Below are 18,759 nucleotides of genomic sequence, written 5' to 3'. Positions count from 1 at the left end.
GATACAGGGGAATTATTGCATAGGATAATGAATGACATAAGAACTAGAGGTCATCCCAGGAAGCTGTACAAGGGTCACGGAAGTAAAGTGGTTAAAAACATTTTTTGCTTAGAGGGTGGTGGATAAGTAGAATGTATTGCTGGAATGGGTGAGTGCTCCAACATTGAATATGTTCAAAGTAAGGTATGATATAATAGTCAGTGTGGTCTGTGAGTGTTCAACCTCATGTGAAGAGTCTTTGGACTCCATGGATGCTTGGGAGTAATAATAATTTATTATTATTATTATCATTATTCGTGACACCTCCAAAAAGTCCGAAGACTCATCACGGGACGACACCTATTGTACAACTCTCCATCTCCACCACTACACCGAACCTCTACCACCAATCATCAACATCAGCTCCATCTACTGGCCACTACCACAGCTAGTATTTTTTTATCTGTAAATTGCGTGTGTTCTGAAGTTTTTTAATTAATTTAATCTAATTTAAATAATCTAATGAAATAAATCTAATTGAATTAATCTAATTTAATTAATTATTCATGTTTCCTTTTCTACAGACTGATTTTCTCACAGCTAATTTCAGCCTCATACCCTTTAGCAATACAAAATAGTTCCCAACTGGGATGACTTCTGGAATTTCTATGCTTCTTTTTCATGTTCCAACGGCTGTTTCCATTTCCACTCTCTTCATACACACACCTGCTCTGACCAAATAACTCAAACAATCCTTGCTAGAATGAGGACCTTCATTCCTCACCTCAAAGCAATCCCTACCCAAGCTCCAGTTCTGTAAAATTCTAATGCAGTCGATGATAACAATTCATCATATATTCAATGGCTCAAATCAAAAGCCTCAACTTTTTACTTAGTCTACATTACAGACAAACAAGTGTAAGAAAATCAATAACATCCAAAACAGACGTCACAAGAACCAAATGCTTGTCTTCTTCTCAGATGGCAATCAAGTCTTCTGTTACTCACATTATTATTATTAAATAAGAATATTCATGGAGTCCAGAAGGAAGGATGGAATATACACAAAACCAATCATACCTCTCCTTGAACTCATTAACTATTAACTATCAGGGCACTCACAACCAATTCTGGCAATCCATTCCACTCATTCATTACTCTACATGCAAAAAATCTAGTCTGCACACCCTTACTAACCATACTCTTACACAATTTCCATGAATGGCCCCCTACTTCTCTATTTGTCATGTATTGGAAAATTCCTTTGTGTCAATCTTATAAAATCCCTTTAATATCTTATACATTGCTATCATGTACTCTCCTTTCTGCCTATCAAATAAACTTTACACATCATCAACCTACCCTCATAGGAAGCATTCCAGACCTGTGATCAGCTTGGTCATCACTAATTCCTGCATTCACTCTATCACATCCTCATACCCAAGTAACCCAGGTGACAAAATCTATACACAGTAGTCAAGATGCAGTTGAATCACAGCCTTATAAAAAGAAATAATAACCTCCCTATCATTACTTGTTAGTGTGTTTTTCAACATCCAAGTAATCATTTGGGCTATTTTACCAACTTCTACAATATGCTCTCTGAACTTCAACTTTGTCCACCATTATCCCCAACTCCCTAGCCTCCTCATCAATAGCCTGCAATCCAGCACCATTAATGTGATATACATGTGACCTTTTCAACCCAAAATGCATAACTAACATTTTGCAACATCAAATTGACAATCATCATCCTTTTCCCACAATGCCAATTTATTTAAATTATCCTTCAGGATATCTACATTACCATCATCAACTACTGTCCTTCCCAATTTTGCATCACCATCTCACCTTAAATCTTTTTCTATATCATTGATATATAAATTAAAGAGTAGTGGCCCTAATACAAAACCATGAAGTATTCTACTAGTCACCCTCATTCTCCTAGATTCCACTTTACCATATACTACTCTCTGGTGTCTGTTTGTTAGCCACCCTCCTACATGCTACCTGCTTCATATCCAGTCCGATTTGCTCCAACCTGTGTAATAGTTTTCCACATGGTATTCTGTCAAATGCCTTTGCAAAATCCAGCAGTATCATGGTGTAGTCATTTCCCTTATCTAATTCTGCTGTCACTTGATTATAAAACATTAGTAAATTAACAAGGCAGGAACCACTTTTTTACAAAGCCATGATGTCCACCATAAAGTATTTTACGGTGGATTTTACCTTTAACCAACAACTTTTCCAACATTTTGACTACCACTCCTAAGACATTAATTGGTCAGTAATTTAGTATTTCTGTCTTGGAGCCATCTTTATGTAATGGAACTATCTTACCAACTTTACAATCTTTTGGAGCCTTGCCAGAGCAGAGAATTAGATTAAACAATTTAATTAATGACATTGCCATTTCTCTTGTCCTTTTGTCATGTGGCTATCATGAGCATCATGCGATCCAGTCCCACTCTTGTGTAGAGGCTTAAGTGCTGTGAGAACATTATGTTGGAGGTTTAATGGATTTTTTACAACACTCAAAAAGAATTAAAATAGAATTTAATACTTCCTATATTTCGTCCTAGTCACTAGGACATCTACGGGGATTACAAAAACAATTAATGTAACATGCACACAAAAACTTACAATACTAAGCCCAACCACGTGGGTGACACTAAAGTCCTATCTAGGTGGAGCGCCCTCTAAGGGCGGTCGTAGGTGGCCTGGAATGTAAGGTGGGACCTCTGGTGATGAGTGTTTCCCAAATCTTCGGAAGCTTAATGCAACCATATTTATTTAGATTTGGTTGGTTTCTGAGAGCTGCTGCTGCTTCTAAGAAAAGTCTCTCTTTCTTGAATTTGCTGTGGTGGAGCATGGTGGTTTTCTTCCATGATACTCTGTGGGTGGTGTCCAACACATGGTCAGCCAAGCCTGAATGGCCACAGTTGTGTTTAACGATGTACGACTTGTGTTCCTCCAGAGGGATGGATGCTGATCTGCCTGTCTGTCCAAAGTACGCAAGCTTACAGGAACAGGGTACTTTGTAAACTCCAGGCAGAGAGAGAGAGGAGGGAGCTGATCTTTCGTAGACCGGATAAGGGTAGCAAGTTTGCAGTAGGGCTTATATGCTGTGTGTAGGTTATACTTTTTTAGTATCTTGGCTATTTTTTCTGAAGTGCCACGGATGTAGGGTATGGTTATGGCATTTTTAAAATCTTGTTGATGAGAGGGATGGGGAATGGGGAGGAATTCATTATTTAAAAAATTTTTTTTAAATATATTTAAAAAAAAAGCTACAGCGAACACAGTATCAAAAAAATAATCAATTCCTCCCCCATTCCCCGTCCCTCTCATCAACAAGATTTTAAAAATGCCATCACCATACCCTACATCCGTGGCACTTCGGAAAAAATAGCCAAGATACTAAAAAAGTATAACCTACACACAGCATATAAGCCCTACCGCAAACTTGCTACCCTTATCCGGTCTACGAAAGATCAGCTCCCTCCTCTCTCTCTGCCTGGAGTTTACAAAGTACCCTGTTCCTGTAAGCTTGCGTACTTTGGACAGACAGGCAGATCAGCATCCATCCGCCTGGAGGAACACAAGTCGTACATCGTTAAACACAACTATGGCCATTCAGGCTTGGCTGACCATGTGTTGGACACCACCCACAGAGTATCATGGAAGAAAACCACCATGCTCCACCACAGCAAATTCAAGAAAGAGAGACTTTTCTTAGAAGCAGCAGCAGCTCTCAGAAACCAACCAAATCTAAATAAATATGGTTGCATTAAGCTTCCGAAGATTTGGGAAACACTCATCACCAGAGGTCCCACCTTACATTCCAGGCCACCTACGACCGCCCTTAGAGGGCGCTCCACCTAGATAGGACTTTAGTGTCACCCACATGGTTGGGCTTAGTATTGTAAGTTTTTGTGTGCACGTTACATTAATTGTTTTTGTAATCCGTGTAGATGTCCTAGTGACTAGGACGAAATATAGGAAGTATTAAATTCTATTTTAATTCTTTTTGAGTGTTGTAAAAAATCCATTAAACCTCCAACATAAAATCCAGTCCCACTGCTATATTCACATTGATAATTTTCAACTGAGCATCACCATTTTAATCATCCTTTCGTAGAATGACTATGAAAGGATGATTAAAATCATCTTTTCATAGTCATTCTTCCCCTTGTTTGTTACATGATAAAAAAACTATTCTGAATTTACTTTGGACTACTTAGCTAATTTTTCTCTCATAATCAGATTTGGTCTATCTCACTATACTAGTTACCCTTCTTGCTTGCACTTTGTACTGCTCATGAGTATGCTGATCACATTTTTCTTTATATTCCCTCCCTGGTGTTTTCTTTTTTTTTGCAGCTCTTGCTTTTTATCCCTACTCATCCAATTAATCTCCACTTGGTTTATTCTCCTGACTTTGGGTATGCACTCTGATACTGCTTCTCTCAAAACAATCCCTGACCAACTCTCATGCATGACTAATAATCTTTACCTGAAGCTTCTTTAGCCATGTCATTGCTCAAAGATGTCCCCCAAGTCCATCATAATTACCAGCTTTATAATTCAACATAAAAAAACTTTTCTTGACAGAGAAGTCCACATTTGGCAACTTCCCAGAAAAAGACTGCATGGTCACTTTCTTTGATTGGATGTAGAGTGTCTGCCATGGTTATGGATACATCTGATGCTATTACCAGACCCAGCACTCTCAAACCCTTGGTCCCCCCTCATGACATGCTGTTTCAGGTAATTATCTCTTAGCAACTGTATAAATTCCACTTCCATAGTTGAAGGCTCCCATAATAACTGCTCAGTCTGCATTCATTGTGCTAATCTAACTGTGAATGTCATCCACGTCTTCCTATGGACCTCCTGGTCTATAGCTGCAACTAACAATATACTTTCTCCTGTTGGCCTTTATCTCACACCAGATAACCTTAAATGAACCATCTTCCCCAAATCTTCTAAAATCGGACCTAAAATCTTCTTTAACTTCTAATGTTGTTGGTTGTAGTTCTGCTATCCTCAGATATGCCACTTCCTATTCATTCTCTCTCTCTCTCTCTCTCTCTCTCTCTCTCTCTTATCCTCTCTGAAAATACAATACCCTCTACATTCTATCCCTGTAACTATATCCTTTTCTGTCAACTATGTCTCACTAATGTCTATAACTTTTGGCCAAGTTGAGCTGACCAATGCAAAAAACTGCTCTCCTTTATTTCTGATACTTCTGGGATTTGTGTACATGCATTTCAACATCTCCTTAGATCCATAGTTACCCATATGAGATGTCATTACCAACTCATTTGCATTTGTAAGAAACTGCATTCACCATTATATAATCATTTCTATAACACATCTGGTAAAAAAAAAAAAAGATATTATTCTCAAAATACCCTCTAAATATTTATAAAAACATATTTGCTTATAGTTAGTATGTAAAAATATAGAAGACACAGCACTAATGAGATATTTTAGTAGAATATACATGAAAACAACTTATGTTTTGGAAGTACATATAGTCACACTTTTGTTAAGGTGGACCCCAGCACACTTTACATCTCTGCCCACTAAAGTTGCTTGCACGCAACAGCCTGTCTCGTCTATGGTGTCGAGTAGCGGGTTATGGGAGGGGAAGCTATACTGAGGAATGACTCACTGCCACGCGTTGTTAGAAAGTTATAGTCAATTTAATATCTTTGGGGTCTATGACACCCCACCTTACTAATGCCAGGTTAAATCTTCCTGAAGGGAACTGACATCAGCATCTGTCCTTGTAACTCTCCACTACTTTGAATTGTCAGCAAACAACTGAATATCTCCTGTCAATCCACATGAAATATCATTAACAAATAAGTTGAAGGGTAATAACCCAGGAACTGAATGCTGTGGTACTGCACTAGTTCCCTTCCTTGTCTGGAACAGCAAGCTTCCTTTTCCCATATTTGTTGGTACTATGCAACCAATTTATTATCCATCCCCATCTTGTGCACTAACTTACCACGATAAAATATCAACTGCCTTTGCAAGGTCTAAGATTATCACAGAGTAAATGAGTCTTCTTTATCTAACATATTCATCACCTTATCACAAAATGACGCATATTTTGTTTGTAAAGATCTCTCTTTTATAAACCTATGCCAAATGTTGTAGAAAATCAACATGTCAATCCAATTCTGGATTCTATTACTAACTAATCTCTCCAACACTTTAACCCACAACTGCAGATAAACAAACTGGTCTACAACTGAAAACATCTCTCCTAGTGCCACTTTTGTTTCATGGTTATTTTTTTTGTTTCCACTCCTTTGTTACCTCTCTTTATTGCAAAAAAAAAAAAAAAATCTCTCATTTTCTCTCATTAAGAACCAGTTCAAGGCATTGTAAATTTTTTTGTGCATTCCCTAAAAATATGTGATATGTCATTCAATGCCATACTCTTATACATCTAGCTTATTCAAGACCTCATACACTTCTGGTTGTTTCATTTCTAATCCCTAGAGCATCTACCAGTGTTACCCCTCTTCTATAATTATTCTTCCTCTTGCCTGCCACATAGAAGACTCCTCTTGGATTTCCTTCAGCATGATTGGCTCTTATACAATACTTTATATTGTGCCTTATCTTTCTTACCGTGTTTGTCACTTTTTTTGGCTTGCATTTTATACTCATACCTATATTTTCAGTGACACCTCCAAGTGTTCACTGTGTGAAGGCACTCCTCCCAGCACAACTGAACCCATCTACATTGCATAAGAACATTTTCGACTAGTTCTGGTATTGGTTATATGTATATGAGAGCAGATTATATTATTATATTTGATCTTAAGAAACCACAGCTTATTAAGGCTAAACCTAATTTTTCAAAGCAGGAAGTAATAAAAAGAAATGAAATAACTACATATAAGGATAATAAAGCTAATCAAATCAGTCAGAAAGGCATACTGTTCAATGCTTAAGACTGGTTTACATTTCAAAAAAATTTTTAAAGGACTATATCTTCCACTCTCTCTCTCTCCTGTGCTTCCCCCCCCCCAAAGCTCTCATCTTGTAATCTTTCCTCATATTTCTCAGCATCCTATCTGCATGTGAGTGGAGAGCAGGCCAATCAAAGTTTTAAAATCCACCAACATTTTCTATTGCTACTAAATTTGTAAAACTTCACTATAAAAATAATCCCAGTGAATGTATATGTACTAATATAGAAAATTTAAAAGATTTTCAATATTGTGTCCATATTATTCGAATACACCTTTTAGTAAGACAATCTTGGAGGGGGGGGGGGATGATATTCAGACATATGGTGCATGGAGCAAAAAAGGTTGGGAACCATTGCTTTAGACAGTCATTTCTATTTATAAGTTCAGTTTATGTAAATTGGAAAAAAGCTTTACTTCTCATAAGAAAGTCCTCTTAATATAGTCTTTCTAGTAGGAGCTAGCTTCTATGCAGAACAGACTTCACTTGTTGTTTGAATAAGCTCTTTGACTTGATGAAATTAGGTGTTGTGTAGTAGGATGAATTTCATCTAACCTAGAATTCACTTTATGTTAATAGACTATTAGATTCTCACAGTTAAGATAATAGTCTCAAATTTGCAGTTTATTAGAGGTGTGGGAAACCTACTTAGGGGGAGATATTGATGCTAGATCTCATTATCATTCCAACCAAAAGTCAGATTCAATAAACTTTGATCTGCCAAGTGCACATTTTCCTCAGATATCTTATTATAAAAATAATTGCTGCACAATTTAATAATCTTTCTCTTAAATCTCTTTGCCGGCCTTGTTTTGGCTGAGCGGTTAGCATACCCGCTTTCCAGCCTGAAGGTTGCAGGCTCAAATCCTGCTGTGGGCATGGATGTTTGTGATTGTCTGTGGAAATACTAGTGGTGGCGGCATGTGGCAGATGGCATTGGTGTAGTTGCGGTTAGTTGTAGTTGATGGATTGAGTGGGGGAGACAGAGTTCTAGAGTAGGTGTCCTCCCTCGATGAGTCTTTGGAATTATTATTATTATTACTTAACGCCTGGAGGCATTAAGTAATAATAATAATAAGAAGAAATGTCATGTAAACATTCTAATATATAATTGCAGTATTAAGCTTTGTTGTAAACAGTTTAAAATATGATGCTGGTTATATCTTTTGACAGGCATCTGTTGGCAAGAACATTTGTTGGGTGACAAAAAAAGTTTCTCATCTTCTGATGACAGGTCAATGAGAAGCTCTTCTTCACTGACCACAATGAAAAAGAAGACAGAATAGGAGAGGAAAAGAGAAAGTTTCATAAACAGAATGTTACAAATTCAGTGAATGCATTACTACACCTTGAGTGCTGCCTTCCCCCCACCCAGCAATGTGCTCTTAAAGATCTGGTATTTGTATAAAGAAACTTTGGCTTCTTGTTGATAAGCCTACATACAATAAATGTATGTGGCATTAACTCTTCCTCTTTTTTTTTTTTTTTTGTCAACAAAAGTTGGCAATACTGGAAACAAAATGTTGGAAGTTTTTTCACTTGGTTATCTTGGTATCTTTAATTTATGTAAACAAAATATTTTTAATTACAAAAAAATGGCTGCTTCCAATTCAGACTTGTGCCAATTTTTCCAAATATTCTGCCTTGATCTCCTCCCTTTACCTGAAAACAGATAAATGTTTACTTTAAGCGTAATTCAATGTGAACAGTACTCATAATAGATTTATAGACTCAAAAAAATTAATAAAAAATAACATTAAAATGGCGTTATTTAGACAGGTTAAATATTTTTTCGATCTAGTGTGGCTTGGAGTGAGTGTATGTATAGCACACGCGCACACACTTGAGTCTATAAATCTAATATAATAAAAATAGATTAGTTTTTTTATTTTATTTTTTATACAAAATGACAGGTAGTTTCCAATGTTCAGTGGCTTTCCCTCTAGCGGGAATCTCAAAGCATTTACATAAAGAGAACGAATATCAGTAAAAGCTATTTAATATGAACAACTGTTATAATGCAGCTACGAGTTAAAGAATAAACTATTAACTAGCTTGATGACATATGCTGTCAAATCACGATCTCGTAAATCTTGCATTACTATTTCAGAAAGTAACTATCACGTTTACAATTTAATTTGCATAATTTCAGTTCCAAATTATTCATAATTTCAATGATTATTTACCATACTAGCATATATATATATATATATATAAAATTAATAGGAAGAATTTTTAACACGATACTTGCAACTGCTCAACAGCTGGGTCTTACAGGTGTCTACCGTCTTATCATCCTGACACGCTTTACCTTACATGTTCTACATATAAAACCCTAAGAGTGCGGTGTTATTTGGACGTCACACAGTACAGGCAATGTGGAAACAGGTAATAAAAACAGCAGGAGCAATAAAACCTGCAAGTAATAAAATCTGCTGAGCAATTCAACACAAATTTATATACACTTCATACGATAAACTTAAGTACAGTAGTACTTAATGAGATCACTAGTGCTGTTTTCATGTAATGTTTAAAATGGACGTTGTTTTCGGTTCTAGTTATTTTAGTACTTTTATCATATCAGGGAATTATCTCATTTAGGTTATTATTATTATTCGTGACACCTCCAAGGAGTCCGAAGACTCATAACGGGAGGACAGCTACAACTGTCTCAATCACTACACCGAACCTCTACTACGAATCATCTCCATCAACGCCATCTACCGTCCACCACTACCACAACTAGTATTTTTTTTCTGTAAATTGCGTGTGTTCTGAAGGTTCAACACTGAAAGGTAAAAGAACGGTTACCAAATTTGGAACATAGTTCTTTCTTAGGTTGTTTATGTTTCAGTGAGCATTTCTGTCCAATCCAGTAAAAAAAGGAAGAGTTCGTAAGGTCGCAATCAGCACCTCGTATTTTCATTTTGTGTTAATCTGGACACTATTAATTCGGCGTCTGGAAAAGCGAAGAGCAAATCAATCAACCAAAAACTATTTGCCTTTTGCTTTGCATTAGGCAGTTAGTTTATTTTGCAATAAAACTTTTGCAAGTTTTATTTTGCGTACATCATATGCCAAATGAAAACAATCATAACGATTTTCAGGGAATTCATGATGAAAATCTTGAAATCTGCTTAAACTACGTGACATCACTTTCTAAAATCTTAAGCAACTTAACATAATCAGTTTGACTCGTAAGAAATGCAGATCTTAGTCTCACTTTCACCATTTGGGGAGTCAGCTGTTAGATTTTATTATTTATTCTTATTCTTATTATTGTGTCACAACTCCAGGGAATCCAAGGACTCATCACGGGAGGGCACTTACACTCTACTTCGCTAAATACATCTCATCCTCTCCACTATTATAACCTTCTTATAAACAGTTCAATCACCAAAATCACTCAGACTCTTTATATAATGTCCAACAATTTTACAATTCTATTTTATGTACTGTCTGACCACGGATGCGAAATCCCTCGCCACTTCTGCACATGACAGAATTATAATCCAGAAGGAATCCATTCCGATAATAGGGTAACCAATGATGAGTGTTTATTATTATACGTAGGAAAATTAGCTTTTCTATTATTAAAATTCTACTTTTTAAAGTTGTAACTACAGTTGGAAATTGTGACGTATAAGGTACGTGATTTTGCGTGGCGGTGAAAAATTCGTACATCCTTATTCCTTTCTCCCCTTCAACATGAATTGACTCTTCTTGGAATTTGCCAGCCAAGGTTCTCGCATGTGTGGTCGGAGTAGTATTCATAAATACAGAATATAAGAGATTAAAAAGGTTCATTTGGCATTCAATTCAGAGAAAGGAAAATGAAAGTCCATCAGGGGCGAATGCTGGACTTGAAATTCACGCTTCTCTTGTTATCATACAGGATTGAGAGGTGTGATTGAAGTCTAATTAGCGGAATAATGAATTACTGACCATTTAAAACGATATATTTAGAAATTTATGTACATTTAATCGTACAAATACGACATTTATTTTACAAATGATATTCTATCTTTTTCAAATTAGCTACTTGAATACAAATTCTACCCAACGGTTCTTCTTTATGAACTGGTCAATAACATCGTCATAAAAAGTTGGTTGTAACTTAATTTTCCCAAGCAACACGCACACTTGTAAAGGCTGGCTGAAGCTCACTGGCTAGAGCTACGTGGACTGCGTATGGCCAGTGTTTAAGCAAAGAGTGAGATGACGTGAAATGGCTATGCGTGCGCATGAAATCACAGTGCTGCTGCGAGTACCTGGAAGCCACTACAACCAAACAAGTGAAGGTAGCTTTGATTAGACGAGCAAGCATCGGCCTTCGATACACAACGCAAAGCCCAATTATTGCCGCGCAAGCTTAACACGTCTTCTGTCTACAAAAATAAAAGCCTAAATGAAATGCTTATAAATGCATGCATTTATTAACAAGCAAATATTACTTCTTTCTCTCTCAATTCATGCGCTTGCAGAGCAAGCATAGCAAGCATGGAGAATTCGCCCGTGATGTCCATTATTGTTTTATGGTGTTGATGAATATAAAATAACACTTTTAAAGGTTGCAGTATTTTAAGTTTCAAAGTCAAATAGTAAAGCAATGATGTATTATTATTATTATTATTATTATTATTATTATTATTATTATTATTATTATTATTATTATTATTATTATTATTGTTCTAGGACAAGGTCTATCAAATTATACTGCCCTAAATGTACAGATATTTATCATCCACAGTCTTCTCGCTGTCAAACTATAGATGGTGCTTATTTTGGTACTGGATTTCCTCATATGTTTTTTATGATACATCCAGAAGCAAGACCTAAAAAATCAAGCACTCAATTTATACCTAGATTATATGGATTTCAAATTCACCCTAAAGCCTACCAATTACAACACCAGGCAGGACATCATCTAAGAATTCCATCAAAGGCTGCTGTTTAACAATAGAAATTAGTGAATACTTGTCATGTATGCTGTCAAATTCACTGCGATCTGTTCTATCAGAATCACAACTTTATATGATTCATTGTAGGTAGTCGGCTTTTATACATCCCCATATTGTGTATAAAGTGTTACTGTTATGTATAGGAAATGCTGTATTTGTTAAAAAATGTCTTTAATATAAAATATCTAAGTCTATAAATTCATATATTTTTACTAGAAATTTTTATAAGTACCTAAAGATTAAAGATATTTTTATGCAGCACTTAATGTAATGAGATGCACATCTGAACTAAGATTAAACCAAGAATAATATGAATGGAGCAAAACAATAGATGAATTGCTCAAAAACAGGAGGAGTGGAAAGAAAGAAAATAAAATTAAGTACAAATTTAAAATTAGGTTGTAAAAAAAAAAACAAACTGAAGCCAAAATATTCTGTAAAATAATAATGCACATAGTCCTGATAAATTCTCTTTGTATGTATTTAATTTCTGAATATTTTGTGAATGTGCTTAATGATAATATTTTAAACATGTTCCATGGTTCAATATTTAAATTCTTAATTACTTTACAATTGTCATATAGTACTTAAAAATGTATATGCAAATTAGCATTTTTCAGCATTTGAGATATTTATTTACATGATTCTACATTGTCGTGAATATATATCTTTGTTTAGCATGCAAGTAGAAAAATAAAATTACCAAGATATAAAAAAAAAAATTATTATTATTATTATTATTATTATTATTATTATTATTATTATTATTATTATTATTATTATTATTATTAGTGTGCAATAGCGTACATATTATTGCACGCAATTGCATAAGATCTGATCCAGGCCTTATGCAATTGCCATTATCCAATGTGACATCTTCACAACTTGTGCAATGTGAGCCCTGAATTTCTGGTGCTTGTCCATCACCACTCAAGATTTCTCATCTCCTCTACTTCATTGAGAGTTTCTCCAACAAGTATATACTTTGCATCCCATCATTGCTTATCAAATCTTAGACATTATACTTTGCGACATTGAACTGACAGTTCCACTTACCTGTTCACTCGTGCAATCTATTCAAGTTCTCCTGTAAGGCAGGCCATAACATTTACTCGACTCTGCATTGCTCTCTGCAATTTTGCATCATCTGCAAATAGCTGCACATTTCTAGTTAAACCAATCCCAATATCATTAATATATAAATTGAATAACGATGGTTTCAAAATTGACCCCTGCAGTACACCACTAGTGACCTTCCTCTTTCGGGATACTGCATCCCCATGTATAACATTATGATACCTGTCTGACAGCCAGTCGCTGATCCAACTCAGAAGCCTGTTATCCAATGTCATCTGTTTCAATTTATTTAATAGCTTGTCGTGTGACAGTCTATCAAAAGCTTTTGCAAAATCCAAGTACACCACTGTGTATGTATGTATATATATACTGTATATATATATATATATATATATATATATATATATATATATATATATATATATATATATATATATATATATATATATATATATATATATATATATATATATATATATATATATATATATATCCTCAATGTCCAAGGCATTTGTCACTTTATTATAGTAGTATATATGTAAGTTAGTGAAACAAGATCTCCCTTTCTCAAACTGGTGCTGATAACCACAAAAAATACTGTTGTTATCAATCCATTTCTGTAACCTTCTTCTCACCAATCTCTCTCTCTCTCTCTCTCTCTCTCTTTCTCTCTCTCGTACTTTTACCATATCTCCAGATATAGAAGTTGGCCTATAATTTGTAGTTACAGCCTTATCACTACCTTTTATGCAGTGGAACAAATTTACCTTCTTTTCAATCTCTTGGAACCTGTCGTAAGCCTTATTAAACAGGCATGCTGATGCTATCATCAATTCCCTTGGAACATGCCCATAAATGTGTTGTGATATGTCATCAAATCCTATCGCCTTATAGACATTAAAGTTATTTTTTTCCTCAAATACCTCCTGTACTCACTATTAAACCATCCTCTCCTATATCCTTTGCACTTAAGTTCCCCATGATTCCACCCTGATAAGGATGAAACACCTTTATAAATTGATCACTGAATACCTTAACAATGTCTTCTACAGCATTTACCATTCTACCACTTTCATCTATTAAGATCATTTTACAATGATCAATCTTCCTTCTACTTCCCACATAACTAAAAATCATTCTAAGATATATTTTCTTGGCCTGATTTGACAATTTCTGCTCATACTGCACTTTTGTTGTCTTTACTAAGTCACTCTCATGACTTGTTATTTGTACTCTTCATATAACTGATTAATAATCAGTTACAACATGAATAATGGTAATAATCAGTGATTATTACCATTATTCATGTTGTACTGCCTTCAAAGTGCTTTCTTCATCCAGATTCCATGCTTAACCTCTCTTAAGTTCTCATTTTACACCTACATTATTCAGACTTTTTCCCTTCGAAATATATTCACAGATTGATGCTATTAGGTATTTCTTTGTCAGTTCCCAAACTGTTATTCCCTAACTTTTAAAATCCACATTTCATGCTAGAGCTACAAACTGTCTCCTAGGCTCGTTTTAATCACCAGTTTTGTAATTCCACATATATTCAATTCTTAAAGAAGTCTGCATATGGCTAGTCACAATCATTGGCGTAGCTAGAGCTTTTGCAGCCCGGAGCGGTTTGAGAAGGGGGCGTATTGAGAAGGGCAGAAAACTCGGGGTTTTCTGCCCTTCACTTATGCCGTTCTCAATACACACCAAAATACTATAAAAAGTCAAAACGACGTATAGGGAAATAAATTAAAATATTGCTTATGTTTATTTATTTCTAAGCATAGTCGTTAAAAACCAATTATTAATTAAGTAATAAAAATTACTAAGTTAACATAAATAAAAGAATCGTCGAAAAATAAAATTGTGTCTCACGTTAAAGGTGTCGCCCGGAAAGAACTGCCCCCTCTGTCCTCACATTGGCTCATAGCCATTGCGTCTGCGCGATTAGCCTCGTGGCTTTGCACTTCGCAACCATATGCCTGGAGAAGGAGTGTCCTAGGTTCGATTCCCGTCGCCGACGTGAGGAGCTTAAGGCTCTTCATCAGCCATAGCCAAGTTAGCCGGTCTTGGGCGTGGATAGCAGGGTTTTTTCTCTAGTTTTTCTGGGGGTTTTCATCCCACAAGCAGGAAAACCGGCCCTGTGAACACACGCGGATCTACAGCCATAAATACTTAACCCCGTGAGGGGACTCAACTCGCCCCAATAGGGACAGGGAGAAAAGGGGGGGAACTCCATACGAATAAATAAATAAATAACCATTGCCAAAATTTCTTCACTTCATGTCTACCTTATGTGTACTTAATTCCACTGCTATCATGAGCAGCACCCCCCCCCCCACACACACACAGCTTGTCCTTTCTGTCCTCGCGAAAAATACTGTATCTTTCCATTTCTATTCTCGTTAGAATATCTTCATTCAAACCGTGTTTCACTTATTCCAATGATTTTGGGATGAATAAACTTAGTCAGTGAAACCATTTCATCTTTCTTATTTCTGATACTTCTGGCATTTGTAAACAAACACAGCAGTTCATTTTTAGGTCTACAGCCAGTCATATCCAGCCACTTGTTGGTTGTGATTTTCCCATTACAATTTCCCAATCACCTTTATCACCAATTACACATATATGTGCTCAGACTAACTTCTCCCCACCAACATCGCAATATTCTCTATTTTCATACATATATTCACTGCCAATTTCAATATCATCTCTCCCTATGCCATGTCTCCCTGTCCTCCTGGGCTTCTCCTGTGTTCCCTGTTCCTCTTGTATTCCCATTCTCTCTTCATCTCTCACACTATTACTATTTCTCCTGCAAGCAGGTCTGTCTCTTCAACACCACATACCACTCATCTGATTATTAGAGGCTCAAAAAATTAAAATATTTAGTGATGAATTTTAATCAATTATCTTACGTATTTTTAGACGATTTGTTCGTTTCTCTGATGTTTTGATCCAACATCTCCTTCAGATTGAAACAATTAAGCTTTCTTTTATAATAAGAGGAAACTTTCGAAGATAAAAAGTGATTGCTTGAAACTAGGATAAGAAAGGTTAATTTGATATTATAATTGCACTCCTAAATGCCTGCCTGGTTGGCCGAGTGGTTAGCGTATCTGCTCTACAGTCAAAAGTCTGCAGGTTCGAATTCAGTCGTGGGCATGGATGTTTTTAATTGTCTGTGAAAATACTAGTGGTGATGGTGAGCAGTAGATGGCGCTGGTGTAGATGATGTGGTTCGCTGTAGTTGGTGGATTGAGTGGTGGAGGCAGAGAGTTGTAGAAAATGTGAACTTCCTGGATAAGTCTTTGGAGGTATCACATAATAATAATAATAAGAGAGAAAAGCACGAAATTTGTCAGTTTCTTGTTATTGCAATTGAAAGCGCCTTAAGGGTTTCCTTCAATTTTGAAACAATGAGTGGGCTCTTATGAGTGTCTGCAATTATCAGTACGTTTTTGGAATAAAAAAGAACTTGCTTTGTCTTTCAAAATTGTAGGAGTAGACACACCTAAGAGTGAATTGTTTTGGACATGAATATAGTTTTAAAAAGACTGAAAGTAGAAATTAACAAAATTAATTCTCTGACTCCTTTTATTTTGAAAGAAATGAGTAAGTGTAGCTTTTTCATTTATAATTATCTTTCTGAAGATACCTGGGCTTCTTAGTTTCTATATAGTTTCCATCCTTATATATTTACACGAAAACACAAGGAAACCCTTAAGACATAGCTAATAATATTTATTTGATTAGAAGACGAGATATTTTGGTCTGAAACTTACAAGCCATCTTCGGTGGCAGTGATATTTAATTACAAAGTAGAATGCAAACAATGATTTATTTTAAAGAGTAAGAACCGCGTGATTTACAGCAAGATAATGTTATAACTGTGAAAATGTTAAGCATAACTGTGAGTAACTAATAATGTGTTATTCTAATCAGATTTTCCCATTTTTTGATAAATATAGGCAATCATTCCGATTCAAGTTCGAACGGTGAAGCAAGGCTTCAGTAGTCTCTTTAATGAAACGAGAGTTCTAATCCCCATACATTTCAGGCGTTCAGAAGCGATTCCCAGAATTCTGAAGAAATAGTTTAGTGACTAGTTTTATACCTATCAAGAAACTATCAAGTTGTTTCCCCTCTTCAAAAGATAAACGCTCACCTATGTCTTTCTCTCTCTCTCTCTCTCTCTCTGATGTATTCCAAGTTCCTTATGACTACCATCTCTCCTACTTCGGAAAGACTAGACGCTCAATAGAAAAGAAAATACAAGAACATCAATCGTATATTTGCCAAAAGAAATCTGATAAATCTTGCTTAGCTCAACACGGAATAGACACGGATAATAATATTCTTTAGAATAAAACACGCCTTCTACATCGCTGTCGGTACAAATTTGAGCGTGTGTTTAAAGAGTGCTGAAGCCTTGCTTCACTCCCAAACTTGAATCGGAATGAGTGCCTATCTTTATCGAAAATAGGGGAATGTCTGATTAGAACAATCACAAAGTTTTTTTAACAGTTATGATTAACCTTTTCCTCAGTTCTAACATTACCCTGCTGTAAATCACGCGTCTCTTACTGTTTCGAATAAATCCATTCTTTGCATTCTATCTTGTAATCAACTGTTACTACCACTAAAGATGGTCTGTAATTTTCAGACAAATATCTAGCCTTCTAATCAAATCAATATTATTACCTATATCTTGTGTTTTCGTGTAAATAAGTAATATAGTTATGGCACACGTTTCTCTAAAAGAACGAGTTTCCATCCTTGTAGCCTTCACCGACAGTGAGCTAGAGTTTTCAATGAATCAGAGATTTTCAGGAGTGAGAGAGTACAGCAGACAACTGCCACCATCTCGTGACTCTAAACCTTGGTATGGCCAGCTGTAGTAGGTTTTGAAATGCAAGGTTAAAAACCAGAGTTTACGGTAGAAAAATTCCAAAGATTTCTTTAAGTGTGCTATGTGAAAGGATGACATTAATAGATTCTTTTATGTTGTTCGCAATATAAACAAGTCGTACTTCGCAGCAATCAAAGATTAATCAATGTGTGGTATTTGGAAATAGTTTATTATGATAATAATAATAATAATAATAACCAATTATTATTATTAATATTACGTGACACCTCCAAGGAATCCAAAGACTCATTGCAGGAGGAAACCCTACTCTCCACTCTGCTATACATATCTAACCGTCTATCTTACTACTTAATTTTCGTACACACAACTACCATGAACGCATCTACCGCCTATCACCAGCACTACCAACAGTATTTTTTGTATGTAAATTGTGTGTGTTCCGAAGGCCGATTTGTTTGTACATGGAGGATAAACTCGAGCTTCTGAGATAGAAAAAGCTCTGCTACATCCGTCTAACTCACCTTGAAATGAAAAAAAAAAGCCCATACGAAGATTCTTCTCATAATGACTAGAATCGAACTTAGGCCTTTTTTAATCGAAGGGTGGAATATACCGTCGTTCTTTGAATTGCGCTATGGAGGCACTTAACCACCTTACTGGCCATTATGGATCAAAATATGCATCCTCATATGATTCGTATCCATCATACATTTCATTGTAATATCAATGGTATTACAATTTTAATATGCACTTCGCAAATCCATAATAATCTAGACGTCTTGGCCGGTAGTGTGGTTAACTATCTGCGCACAATTTTGAACAATAGCTAATTAATGCAACATTCCATGTTCCATGTGGTTT

The 18,759-nt window shown here is 35.7% G+C and overlaps 1 protein-coding gene across 6 annotated transcripts in view; it reads right to left on the bottom strand.

Moving 5' to 3' along the window:
• Window positions 1-9,584, bottom strand: part of LOC150095243 (solute carrier family 2, facilitated glucose transporter member 10-like) — a 208,886-nt gene extending 199,302 nt beyond the window's left edge. For 5 of the 6 annotated variants that reach the window (XM_090409705.1, XM_090409702.1, XM_090409704.1 and 2 more), the window contains exon 1: window positions 9,236-9,584. The gene's annotated coding sequence lies outside the window, so the exon portion shown is untranslated. Of the gene's footprint in view, window positions 1-9,231 lie in introns of all 6 variants that reach the window. The other variant, XM_090409703.1, reaches the window with a different exon arrangement.
• Between the last annotated feature and the right edge of the window lie 9,175 nt (window positions 9,585-18,759).

Source organism: Typopeltis vanoorti, chromosome 20 (genome assembly GCF_054136105.1).
Source record: "Typopeltis vanoorti isolate ZY-2024b chromosome 20, IOZ_Tvanoo_1.0, whole genome shotgun sequence".
Lineage (NCBI taxonomy): Eukaryota > Metazoa > Arthropoda > Arachnida > Uropygi > Thelyphonidae > Typopeltis > Typopeltis vanoorti.
This window is presented reverse-complemented; position numbering and strand designations above follow the sequence as displayed.